The 12,466-nt window shown below is 47.5% G+C and overlaps 1 long non-coding RNA gene across 1 annotated transcript in view; it reads right to left on the minus strand.

Moving 5' to 3' along the window:
* Positions 1-12,466, minus strand: part of LOC143822795 (uncharacterized) — an 86,841-nt gene that overhangs the window by 33,719 nt on the left and 40,656 nt on the right. The window contains exon 2 of the long non-coding RNA XR_013226260.1: positions 3,228-3,446. This is a non-coding gene — a long non-coding RNA (uncharacterized LOC143822795). The remainder of the gene's footprint in view (positions 1-3,227; positions 3,447-12,466) is intronic.

A 12,466-nucleotide genomic window follows, 5' to 3' on the forward strand; every position in this document is an offset into this window, starting at 1 on the left:
CGCGGCAGGGCAAGCAGCTTGGGGGGGATGCTGCCATGGTTGCCACTCCTCCTGAAGTCACCTGCTAATTTATATATAATTATAACCAATTTATATACAATCATGAGCAATGGATCTTCACGCCATTGGCCAGTTTCAGTTTAATGTCTGTGAAAGAACCCTTGCATAATTTTATGGTTGGAGGTCACCACAACAGGAGGAACGGTATTAAAGGATCGCGGCATTAGGAGGGTGGAGAACCACTGATTTACATCCTTCATTTACACTTCATTTTTCTCCCCAAGGGGGACTCGAAGTACTTCACAACATTCTCCATTTGATTTTCCCAGCATCCCCGCAGGGTTAGTTTGGCGCAGAGCGCGTCTGCTGTGAAGTCAGCCAGCGAGTTTCCATGGCAAAGTGGGGCTTTGAACTTTCATTGATCTTCAGGTGACAGATTTCAGTTCCCCTGGCGAAAACGGTAGCCTTGAAAGGTGAAGTCTGTGACCCTAACAGCCCCTCCCTTCCCTCCCCAAACCCTATTCTTTTCTGTGTTATGTATGTGGAGTGAACAGCACTACGGCTGCCGCCTGGTATGCAAATGAGGGAATTGGAAAGCCACCAATCACTGACGGTACTTTAACCAAACTTACAGACCAATGGGAAGCCTGGGTTTCTGACCAATCAGGCACTTTGAGCAATGTGTACATGTCAATTTCAATCGATAACGTTATCGGCACATAACCAAAGTGTGTAGAAGTTGAGGTTGTTCAGGGATTCACTCGTTGGTATTGTTCGTGTGTTGGCTGTTAGTTCAAATAGAGGGAGCTGGTTTCGAAGGACGACTGAATCTGTATTCCCCGAACTTGCAGACTCAACACTCAACCTCCACCCCCTCCCCGAAATCTAAAGGTATTTCCAAACCTGGAGGGGACACCGCAACTGCAGGGAGAGGACTAGTGAATTAACTCACAGAGGGGATTGGAACTGGGAGTCCCCGATTCCCGGACCTCTACTATCAGCTCGGAACACTTTATCATCTGTTCAGAGCTCCTTTCAACGTTGGCTTGACGTTAACTATGGATCTTGTCTGGCCATTGCTGTTCCCTTCCACACGCCTCCTCCAAATGCAAGAGAACACAGGCGGCAGCCCAGCCGCCAACACACAGCTGCCGTGTTTGTCTCTGAAAAGCAAACCGAATAGTCCCCGCCGCTACGTTCGATCTCTGTCTCCAAGTTATTAGGGAGCTTAATTAAAACGAATGGACTTTTTCGGTATTCAGGGCTCATGGCGCATTAATTCAGAGGCACGCGGAAGAGAGGAGAAGGGAGAGGAGGAAGGGAAAGCCAAGGACGGTGCTGCTGTGATGTTCTTTGGGTGGGGGAGGTCCCTTGCCTCCTCTGTGTTCCATAAAGGACAAGGCTGGTTCTTGGCCTACTGGGATGCATTTGTAAAGATTAAAAGAGGCACTCTCTTTCCTTGCCTTCGTGTAGCTCCAGGTTATTATCCCACGACTTAACACCAGAGGGAGAGGGGAGGCTAAGTTAAATCAGGGCCACAATGGAGCTCTCCCCCCAAGGCAGGAGGCCCTGATGAATTTCCACAGCCCACTCCAAAGGATATAAGCAGGCTCCCAGTAGCCCAAAGGAGGTTAATTGTGAGGAGAGCTGGTCTTTATACCTGGTTTTTCACTACCTGAAGGAGTCTCAAAGTGGCTTACAACCCACAATAGACGTCCTGTTAGGTAGGTGAGGCTGAGAGAGCTCTGAGAAAGTCTGCTCTGTGAGAACAGCTTGAACAGGACTCTGACTAGCCCAAGGTCACCCAGCTGGCTGCATGTGGAGGAGCAGGGAATCAACCCGGTTTGCCCGATTAGAAGCCACCACTCCCAACCGCTACACCAAGCTGGCCAAGATTCTACAGTTTTGAGCAGAGTATTCAGTTTTGAATGCTGAGGAAATTCTATGTCCCTTCCACTCTGGCCTGCAGCTCACCCATTTCCATCTTTGGTTCTTTCTCTCTAGCCTTCTGGATTCTACATAGCTACTCTCACCCCCACAACCTGGTAGTTTCAAACTGTATTGCACTAGGCCATAGGCCATTGCAAAATCGGACAACAATAAAATTGTTCAAAACAAACAGAGATCTGTCACAGTTATCACCTAACCAGAATAAAAAAATTACACTTAACCCATACATTCTGCTCAGTAGCTCCTTAGAAAGCCCACAGCATTTGACACAAGGCCAGATCGAATTTTTCTTGCGGCCAAAGCAAAGGTGGCAACAAATGGGTCTGTATCTGAAAGCAAATACCTTAATTTATCATGAGCTGAAGAAAATGCCCCTGGAATAATTTTATTTAGAAATTTCCTCCTTGGATCTGTGTAAAGTGGACATTCCAATAGATAGTGTGGCAGATCTCCAACTGCTGGGTTCTCACAGATACAGAGATGTTGTAAAAGAGGAATTTGAGCATATCTCCCAGTCAGAACAGACTGGTCATTTCTCCAGGGTACACCACTTAGATCTGCAATGGCTCCCAAGACCTTCCCTTGCTCGGAACAGCCAGGATTGAGGATTGGCCCATGTCCACCCTTAGCCCAGAGGTCCATTCAAAAGAACCCTTTGGACCGGTTTAGAACCCTGTCTGGAGTTCAGGGTGGCCTCCATGACCACAGAAATTGGCCTCCCCGTGTGTAGGCACACGAGAACACACAAAACCTCTTAAGCTCTTTCCTACCACCCGAGTAGCCAAGCTTGTTTGGCCCTCCCCATAAACAAAGGGATCGGCAATAAAGGACCATGAAAAATGGGGTTAATTATGGAAATGCTGACCCTTATATGCAGGCAGCTCACCCGTGGGCTGCTCCAATACATCACAAAATTAAGAGGGCTCCGATTTAGTGACACGCCGCAGCAAATAATAAATAATAAATAAAAAATCCATCAAGCTAAATTGCGTCGACCGTAATGTGCTCCTGACATAACGGAGATTAATTTGGCTAATCCATCATGGGCTGGCTGCGCATTCCCCGGACAACGCGCAGTAAATCGGTAAGCCCTGTGTCATTGAGGGGGACGACTCTTAAAAGAATGGCCAAATGTAAGGCCCAAATGCACATGGCTTCCCCAGCTGCCTAATGTACATAACATAAATTGGATTTGAAAGCACCGTTCTGTGGCAGATATGGCGGCCATTAGTCATTGGCCACGCTTATATTTGAAAGCACCTGACAGGAGGTCTGACCTGAGACTTTGTTGAAGGACTCATGGGGAAAGCTCTGTTGAGGGTCGAGTCTGAGGAGTACAAGGTTTCGGAGGGGAGGTACTCCAATGGCATAGAGTCCATCTTCCAAAATGGCCGTCTTCTCTGAGTGAACTGATCTCTGCTCCATGGAGATCAGTTGTGTTCCCAGAAGATCTCCAGCCCCCACCTGGAGGTTAAACAAGAAGGAAGGCACGCAGTCTGAAAAATAGCAAATACAAAAACAGAATGCAACACCATGTAGGCAAATTTGTTTATGTTAAGAGCTGTAAAACACCACAAATATACATTGAGTAGTGATGTGTAACATTTTCCAAACTACACTAGACATAGTTAATATAAAACCAATTGACTTCTCCTTACAAAAATAGGTGCTGCAATTGTAGATACGGAATAGTGCCCAAAATATAAAAGGGCAAAGACCGAATTCCGGAAAAAGTCCATTTTGATTACTCTTCTTCAGTTTGCCTTGCCGTTATCATCTTAAAGTGAAGTAGTTCTTCTTCTTCTTCATGTTTTATTGTTATTAATATGAATTAATTTTAAATTGTATACAGGGATTGCATGCCTACCATCAAAATACAATCCCTCCCAAGTTCCCAAAGATAGGGCAGATTCAAAATCCCAGAATTAATAAAGAAATCAAGCCCTTCGCCCTTCTCCATCCACAATGTGTTTTGGGGCCTGGGGAATGCAGCACAGCAAGGCATGCTCTTTCTCTCCCCCCCCTCCCTTTTTCTGTGTGTGGCTTTGCCATCCACGGTGGGGTGGGGGGGTGGGGAGGTTGTTTAAATAGCTGTGAAAAGCCGCGGTGTGTGTTTTGCTCAGAGATATATTACACTTGATTAGGCAATGCGCTGGAGCGCGAATGCTACAACGGGAGACCGGCCGACGTGCTTAACTAGCAGTTTCAGCCAGCTCGGCGGTATCAGGAGGTCAAGGGAAAGATTAACTGTATCTGACTGCCATGTCAAAACACTCAATTGGAGCATTTATAAAGGCTCCCAAACTAGTTGCCGCAGACAAGCGTGGTGGATTTATGTCCCCCTAAACGCGGCTCCCAAAAAAGAGAGAGCAAGGAGGAAGCCGTGGCGGCTGGCCTGACCTCGTTTGCTTGATGCCCGGCCCAAAAGGCAAAGAGGGGAGGTTTTTCCTGTCCGCCTTCAGCAGCAAATTGGAGGCAGAAAGAGAGAGGGAGAGAGAAAAAGAAGTTGGTTTTATACCCCACTTTCCGCTGCCAGAAGGAGTCCCAAAGCGGCTTCCAATCGCCTTCCCTTCCTCTCCCCACAACAGGCACGCTGGGAGGGAGGTGGGGCTGAGAGAGGCCTGATATTACTGCTTCATGCGTTCACATCCATGCACCCTGGCAGCTGATCATTCAAACACATGATAGAATCATAGAATCATAGAGTTGGAAGGGGCCATACAGGCCATCTAGTCCAACCCCCTGCTCAACGCAGGATCAGCCCCAAGCATCCTAAAGCATCCACGAAAAGTGTGTATCCAACCTTTGCTTGAAGACTGACAGTGAGGGGGAGCTCACCACCTCCTTAGGCAGCCTATTCCACTGCTGAACTACTCTGACTGTGAATTTTTTTCCTGATATCTAGCCTATATCGTTGTAGTTTAATCCCATTACTGCGTGTCCTTTCCTCTGCAGCCCACGGAAACAGCATCCTGCCCTCCTCCAAGTGACAACCTTTCAAATACTTAAAGAGGGCTATCATGTCCCCTCTCAACCTCCTTTTCTCCAGGCTGAACATTCCCAAGACCCTCAACCTATCCTCATAGGGCTTGGTCCCTTGGCCCCAGATCATCCTCGTCGCTCTCCTCTGTACCCTTTCAAGTTTATCTGCGTCCTTCTGTAGGGGTTTGCAGCCCACCCGAGGGTCCTCAAACCCTGGACCGAAGAGCACTGAACTAGCACAACATTAACTATTCTAGCCAGCAGCTGCAGTCTGGGCTATTGGACAAAGAAAGATCTTTGTTGACATCTGCTGCCTACAGTCCTTTAATTGGAACTGCCAGAAAGGGACCCAGGGACCCTTTTGTACAAGACCTGTGCTCTGCAATTGAGCTTGAGAAGTCAGGGAGATTCCCAAGTGAGGAAATGCCAAAAATAACAGCTCTGGATGGACGCCGGAATCAAACTGGTCAAGTGACACAAGGTCATAAGGCTGCCTGCTGTGAAGCCTTAGAACAGGAAAGCAGATTGGAAGTGGGCTCTGTCCAGGGTGGTAGTCTAGCAGGTGAAGGATGAGGAGGAGCAGCATGGAAGGAGTTCACAGCATGAATCTGGGCAACCAACGACACCAGGGGTGGCCAAAACTGTGGCTCTCCAGATGTCCGTGGACTACAGTCACCATGATAACTGGAGAGCCACAGTTTGGCCACCCCTGGTCTAAACAATCTGAGCTTCCAGGCCAGAGCTAAAGACCTTATGGGATCAAGAAGAAGTAGGTGGTTTCCTTGAAATAAAGGTCTTGTGGCGCAGAGTGGTAAGGCAGTTGTCTGAAAGCTCTGCCCATGAGGCTGGGAGTTCAATCCCAGCAGCCGGCTCATGGTTGACTCAGCCTTCCATCCTTCCGAGGTGGGTAAAATGAGTACCCAGCTTGCTGGGGGGTAAATGGTAATGACTGGGGAAGGCACTGGCAAACCACCCCATATTGAGTCTGCCATGAAAACGCTAGAGGGCGTGACCCCAAGGGTCAGAAATGACCCGGTGCTTGCACAGGGAATACCTTTACCTTTTTATGGCTTTCTTATAGCCTCTACGAGTGACTGGAGTTCCCAAAGATGGTCTCCTATCTCAATAGTTTTTCTAAAAGTAGCTCCCGATTCTGTTAGTAACCCGATTCTGCCAATCAGAAAAACAGCAGGACCAAGCCACCTCCAGAAATTAGGGGACTGTGCAAATGTGGGGAGACTCCCAGGTATGCAGGGGGAAAAAATATAACTTTGCAAAACAAAAAAAAGAGATATAGTTCTCTAAAAGGGCCTGATAAGGACTAAATATTCCCCCAAGAGTCATGGAATATTGAGAGTCAACGATAAGGGGAAGAAAAGGGAGAGATTATTTGCCCTACCCAAGCCATGGGAGAATTTACAGAATATTATGGACAGAGATAATTCAGGGAGTATGATTTTCACAGTTTTCTTCTTCTCTCTCACACACACACACATGCACATACACACACTTCAGTTCTTCATGGGGCATTAAGTATTACTATTTATTCCATGTACATAAAGGGTTCTAATCTCACACCAAAGCGTAAAAAGACTCACATTTCCCTCCCCCACAATAGTTATTCTAGATCTGACGAAGCCTGACTCACCATCCTGAACAGACCTATATAATTATGTCATGAAGAGTCCTTTAGGGAACAGACACTTCTGCACAGGAACCAGATACTTTACAGGATAGAACAATACAGGCTCCGGGGAGGTGACTTCCAAAGATACGTGTGTTTTAAAAACAGCATTTAGTCCCCTTCTAACTTTCCGGTTTCCTTTTCAAAAGGTAATTGCGATGCATTCAGGGTGCCAAACCATTCCGGTGAAATCTCTGACTTGTGCAGCCTAGGGATGATGATGCCAAAGCAACCAACAGCTGAAATCCAATTACAGCTGAATATTCTGAACCCCATTTCCATTGGTAATTTGTTAGTCTTTTTAAACATGCAAAGTGATCGCTCTCTCTGTCTCTGTCTGTCTGTCTGTCTGTCTGTCTGTCTCGTGCAGGCTCCAAGCTCACGGTGGACAATTTTGAATTAAAATTCTACAGAGAATAAACTCCTGTGGTTCTTTTAATTCACTGGAAACAGAGCATTCCAGTTCCAATCAGAGAATCTCTCTCTCTCTCTCAGACACACACCCCCAACCCCCTGCAAGGCTTGTCATTCTCCGGCTGCATCTGTAATTCTCACAAACAATAACCAATCAACTGGAGATCCCTCCCTTGTCACTCAAAACTCTCATTATTGCACAAGCCGGCCGCTTGACATAAGCTGCAAAGACATCCGAAGCCTAAAAACGCTCCCAGTCTCTCTCGGAATCCTTGTTATTGATTGAACAAAAAATGTAATAGAGACATACCCTCCTCGCAGAGACAGTCAGCTAATGTAACGCCTCACAAGGCTGTCGTTCAGAATGGCTTTGACGGAAGGTCACAATGATGAGGAGAGCAGAGTGTATAGCAGTTTGGGTTCTTTGTTCCGGGGAGGGTTTAAAGCCCAGATCCCTAGCCGTCGAGCACTTGCCGTGGCAAAATGTTTCAGGCTGTCATGCTAGGGTGCATGGACATGGGCAAAATGTGCACATAGACACACCTGGCTGATAACTTGGGCAAGCAGAAATTAAGCCATGTGGCAGTGCGTACAGCTGGTGAGCAGAGGCGGAGGTGAAGAAGAAGAAGAAGAAGAAGAAGAAGAAGAAGAAGAAGAAGAAGAAGAAGAAGAAGAAGAAGAAGAAGAAGAAGAAGAAGAAGAAGAAGAAGAAGAAGAAGAAGAAGAAGAAGAAGAAGAAGAAGAAGAAGAAGATTTTTCACTACCCAAAGGAGTTTCAACATGACTTGCAATCGCCTTCCCTTTCCTCTCCCCACAACAGACACTCTGTGAGGTAAGTGAGGCTGAGAAAGCTCTGTGACCAGCCCAAGGTCACCCAGCTGGCTGTATGTGGAAGAGAGGAGAATCAGGCCCAGTTATCCAGATTAGAGGCTGACGCTCTCAACCACTGCACCAAGCTGGCTCTCAAGAGACATCTATGTAAAAATGGTTGAAATATGACAGAATCCTCTAATTTCTCCTCTCCTCTCCACCCCGCCCCCCCCCACCAATCAGTCAAGAGTTTGGTTATCAATGACAATACTAGGAAAGCTCGAAAGCTCACACCTTGAATAAATCTTTGTTGGGCTGAAAAGTGCTAGTAGACTCCATTTTTGTTGTGCTACTTCAGACCAACAGAGCTCCCCACTTGAATCTATCATACTAGGACATTAGTCTAGTGCCACCTGATTTCTGAAACTAAGAAGGGTTTGCCCTGCCTAGGACTTGGATGGGAGACCACCAATGAATACCAAGATCACAACCCAGAGGCAGACAGTGGCAAACAACCCTCAACGTCTCTTATCTTGAAAACCCTACAGCCCTTGATGGTCCTGGATGGGTTTCCTGAATGAGTGGAAGTGAATTTTTAAATATAGTTCTCAATATTTGTTAAACATTTAAAGGGTGATGTAATCAGGTATGGTCACGTCAACCTGCTCCCAAAATGGCCAATGATGGGCCTGGAGGGGTGGGAAAGAGAGGGGCATGTATACAGAAATGTTTCCCATTCATATTGGCAGTCTTCAAGCAAAGGTTGGATACACACTTTTCGTGGATGCGTTAGGATGCTTAGGGCTGATCCTGCATTGAGCAGGGGGTTGGACTAGATGGCCTGTATGGCCCCTTCCAACTCTATGATTCTATGATTCATATTCTGCATGACTGCACCACATCTGGGGTTTTGGGAGGTTCTCAATGGTAAAAATGTCGAGAAAGGCTGCCCTACAGGGTCATTGTAAGGCAGTTCCTCCCCAAAAAGCCCTCCAAACATTACGTCTACCTTCATTGCAAGCCCAAATCAATCAGTAGAGCTTCTAGGATGGCCAGCTAATGGCAAAGGAACAACAGAACTCCCGGCCTTCTGGGCCCGCAGAACCCTGGTCAAGATCTACCGGAACAAGAGAGGCAGCGGGAGGGGGAGAAAGCCATGACGAGAAATGAGAACGTTTTGGAATTACAGTCAACGTTGATAAACTCTCTGCCAATTGCACTAATTTAAAGCAAATTGGAAACAGCTGAGATCTGAGAGCGGCAGCTTTTAAAACCATGGATTCCTAACAGCAGGCAATCATTCTCAAGGTAAAATTCGCTGTCTCCGAGAGGACAGGAACGGAGGCCTCCTTTTTCCGCAGCCCCCTTATGTTCCCCACCCCTAGGGCTCCATCCGGACGGAATGCCAGGGATCTGGCCCTTTGTAATGGGGTAGCCGACCACTCTCCCCTTCTAAGAATAGGGGAATGTTCTCCCCTTTCATAACGAGGCCAACGGGATGCTGCCGGGGACAGTGAAAACACAAGCTGCTCTCCAGTAGAGCACGGGGAGAGGGGGAGCGAGAACGAGCAGCGGGGCCACGGTTCGCTTCCCAATGTAATCACTCAAGTTCAAACACACAGCTGCGATGAATGGCAAACGTCCAAGTCGTAATGCAGGAGAAAGCGGAACCCGTATTTGAAGAGGCTGTCCCCTGGAGGAAGAGGGTAACGGAGTGCGGGAGGGGAGCGGAAAAGCGTGAAGTCAGCAGCCTTCAGGCAGCGTGGGGATGGCGGAAAGAAAAGGCACCGGAGACGCGGAACAGCCAAATCTACCTCTTTGTCTCGGAGGGCAAGCACGCCCTTATGCCGCGGAAGGGCTGCAAAAGGATTCGTTGCAGGGTGCGGGATTCAGTTCCCCAGGCTTGCTTGGAGTTTAATAGACATAAGATCCTAGTCCTTATGACCATGAAAGCATATTTAGAGTGTTTTTGTCCTGCCCTTCCTACAAGCAGGTTGGGGTGGCATCGATTGTTCTCCGTTTCATCTTTGCAGCATCTCTAAGAACTGAGTTAGGTGGAAGCGGAGTGCCGGGCCCAGGGCCAGCCAGCATGATTTGTTTGCAGAGGGAAGATCTGAACCCAGGCCTCCCAGATTTTACCCCAACATACTCATCGTTATACCATGCTAGCTCTTAAAGGGTGGATGCAATCCCGGCTGTTTCAATGTCTCAGTTTGCTCCTGCCTGTATCTCTACTTGAAATAAATCTTCATTTCCATCAATCCATTCCATAATAATATAAGCCTAACGTATCGTAAAGGATTAGTGCCCACCAACAGAGCACATCATAGGCAATACTTTTGCGCTGTTTCAAATTTCTGCAATCGTAGTCCAAGGACATTGCTTGTTGGATGTTTCGTCCTATAGACAACATTGATTTACACTGCATAGTCCACTGAGAGTCCTATTGGGCCTTGCAAGTGTCATCCCTTCTGTGAGAGGCCAGTTAGGTGCAGAGTAGACTCTTTCCAACAAAGAAGGGGAGATTTTATTCCTAATGATGATGAGATCTTAATGCTGATTATTGGCTAATCAATATATTGGAGAGGGGACATGCTTTGTCCTTAGGGGTAAGGGTGTGAAAGGGCAGAGTAGGTCAGAGGTAGAGAGATGAGCTAGTTCTGTTACCTAAAACAGGTTTGTCTCCAGAATTTTGGATGAGGGAATTAACGAATTCTAAGAGACCTAAGCGAGAGGAGTAACAAGTGGAATCTCCGCCAATATTTATTGGTGGGTACTGGCCAGAAAATTCAGAGATCAAATCTGAAATAAAGTTAAACGATCCTTATTGAAAAATAAATTAAAAAACATAACGCACTTTCACTGAGTTTAAACTAACACAAGCATCCAAGAAGAAAGGATGGGGTTGAGATGGTGTGACAGGGAATATAAGGATTTGCGTCAAAGAAGAAGTAATGGTTATATTCCACAATGGGAAGAAGTCCAAAAGAGAGACAACCAGATATCCTGCATGCTGTTGGGTGTTTGATTTGGATTCAAGAATGACACACAGATAACGCTATGGCCAAGTGTGTTTGCTTAAACGCCCAATTTCATGCCTGGAGGCTAAGCCCAGCAAGCTAGCCTCTAAACCAAACGGGTTTATGTGTTTGCCAGGGTGTAACAAAGAAATGGAGGCCAGATGATGGTTCTGCAAAGTCCTGCTAAGTTCATGCTTTGAAAACCGGAACCCTTCAGAAGCCCCTGTTCTCCTCCACTCAGTCCCTGAGAAAGATGCTCAGCAAAGTCACATGTGGATATTTCAGAGTTCCTGGCGCCGCTTCCGACAATGTAAATAGACAGAAGCGCCCAAGAGAAGAAGCAAAGCAGACTTTGCTCCCGCAGTGTTCAAACAAACAGTTCAGCATTTAAGGGCATACACACTCCTTTGTAAAGACGAATCTGTTATTGTGTAAAGAGCTAAACAGCGTGAAGGGCCGCTGTTGAAGCATGCTGTTGGGGAGAACGGGATAGAGCCGAGAGGCTGGATGAAAGCTCTCCTGGACTCTTCCTGGAGCTCAGATCTACATAACCATTAAGCTCCGTCAAGTCACGGCTGATGCAGAATCACTGAACCATAGAGTTGGAAAGGGCCACACAGTCCACCTAGACCAACCCCCTGCTCAATACAGGATCAGCCTCAAGCATCCATAGAATCACTGAACCATAGAGTTGGAAAGGGTCACACAGTCCACCTAGTCCAATCCCCTGCTCAGTGTCGGATCAGCCTCAAGCATCACCAACAAGCATTCAGCCAGCCACTGCTTGAACACTGCCAGTGAGCCTCAGAGGTCCCTGCTAGATTAGACAAAGCTCCATGGGTCCCCATCTCCAGAACCCCATGTTGGTGATGGTACTCATTGGTACTAAGATCTAGCTCCTTTTAGGGGACTCTCCCAAGTCCTGAACCTCATGCACCCTCCCTGGTCAGCCAGAGAAAGAGAGAGAGGCTGATCCTGCACTGCACAGGGGTCTGGACTAGATGGTCTGTAGCCCCTTCTAACTCTATGGTTCATACTCCCCAAATCAGAGTTTATATCCCCCCAATCACTCAACAGCTCACACCCTGAAACCCTTCTTGCCCCAAAACCCCCCGATCACAGACTAGACCAGCTCCCCTCTGAACCAGGGATTCCCAACCAGGAGTCCGTGGACTCCTGGGGTTCCACAGGAGCTCTGAAGTGGCATGGTATGGGGGAGCCCAGGCTGTCTTCTCAGCTCCTATTCTTCTTTCCAGACTACACGAGCCAGAGCCACCATACCAGTAGTAAAGGCATGGGGAGAGAGCAAAAAGAGAGCCAAGGGTGTGTGAGTAGTGACATCACTTCTGGGGGTGTGGCCAGCTGACATCACTTCTGAGGCTCCTCAGAAGCCTGAAAAATGATTTCAGGAGCTCCTCCAAGGTCAAAAGGTTGAAAAAGGCTGCTCTGAACTATCATCATCCCATGGGCTTAGAATGCCAGACTGTCTTCCTCCAGAGGACGTTTCGACTTTGACGTGCTTCCTGGCACAAGAGCATCAGCGTTGAGCAGAGCATCTAATTCGACAGTCTCATCCTCACTGGAGGGGGCGGATTCCCTGTGCCTT

This window comes from Paroedura picta, chromosome 13, assembly GCF_049243985.1.
Source record: "Paroedura picta isolate Pp20150507F chromosome 13, Ppicta_v3.0, whole genome shotgun sequence".
Taxonomy (NCBI): Eukaryota; Metazoa; Chordata; class Lepidosauria; order Squamata; family Gekkonidae; genus Paroedura; species Paroedura picta.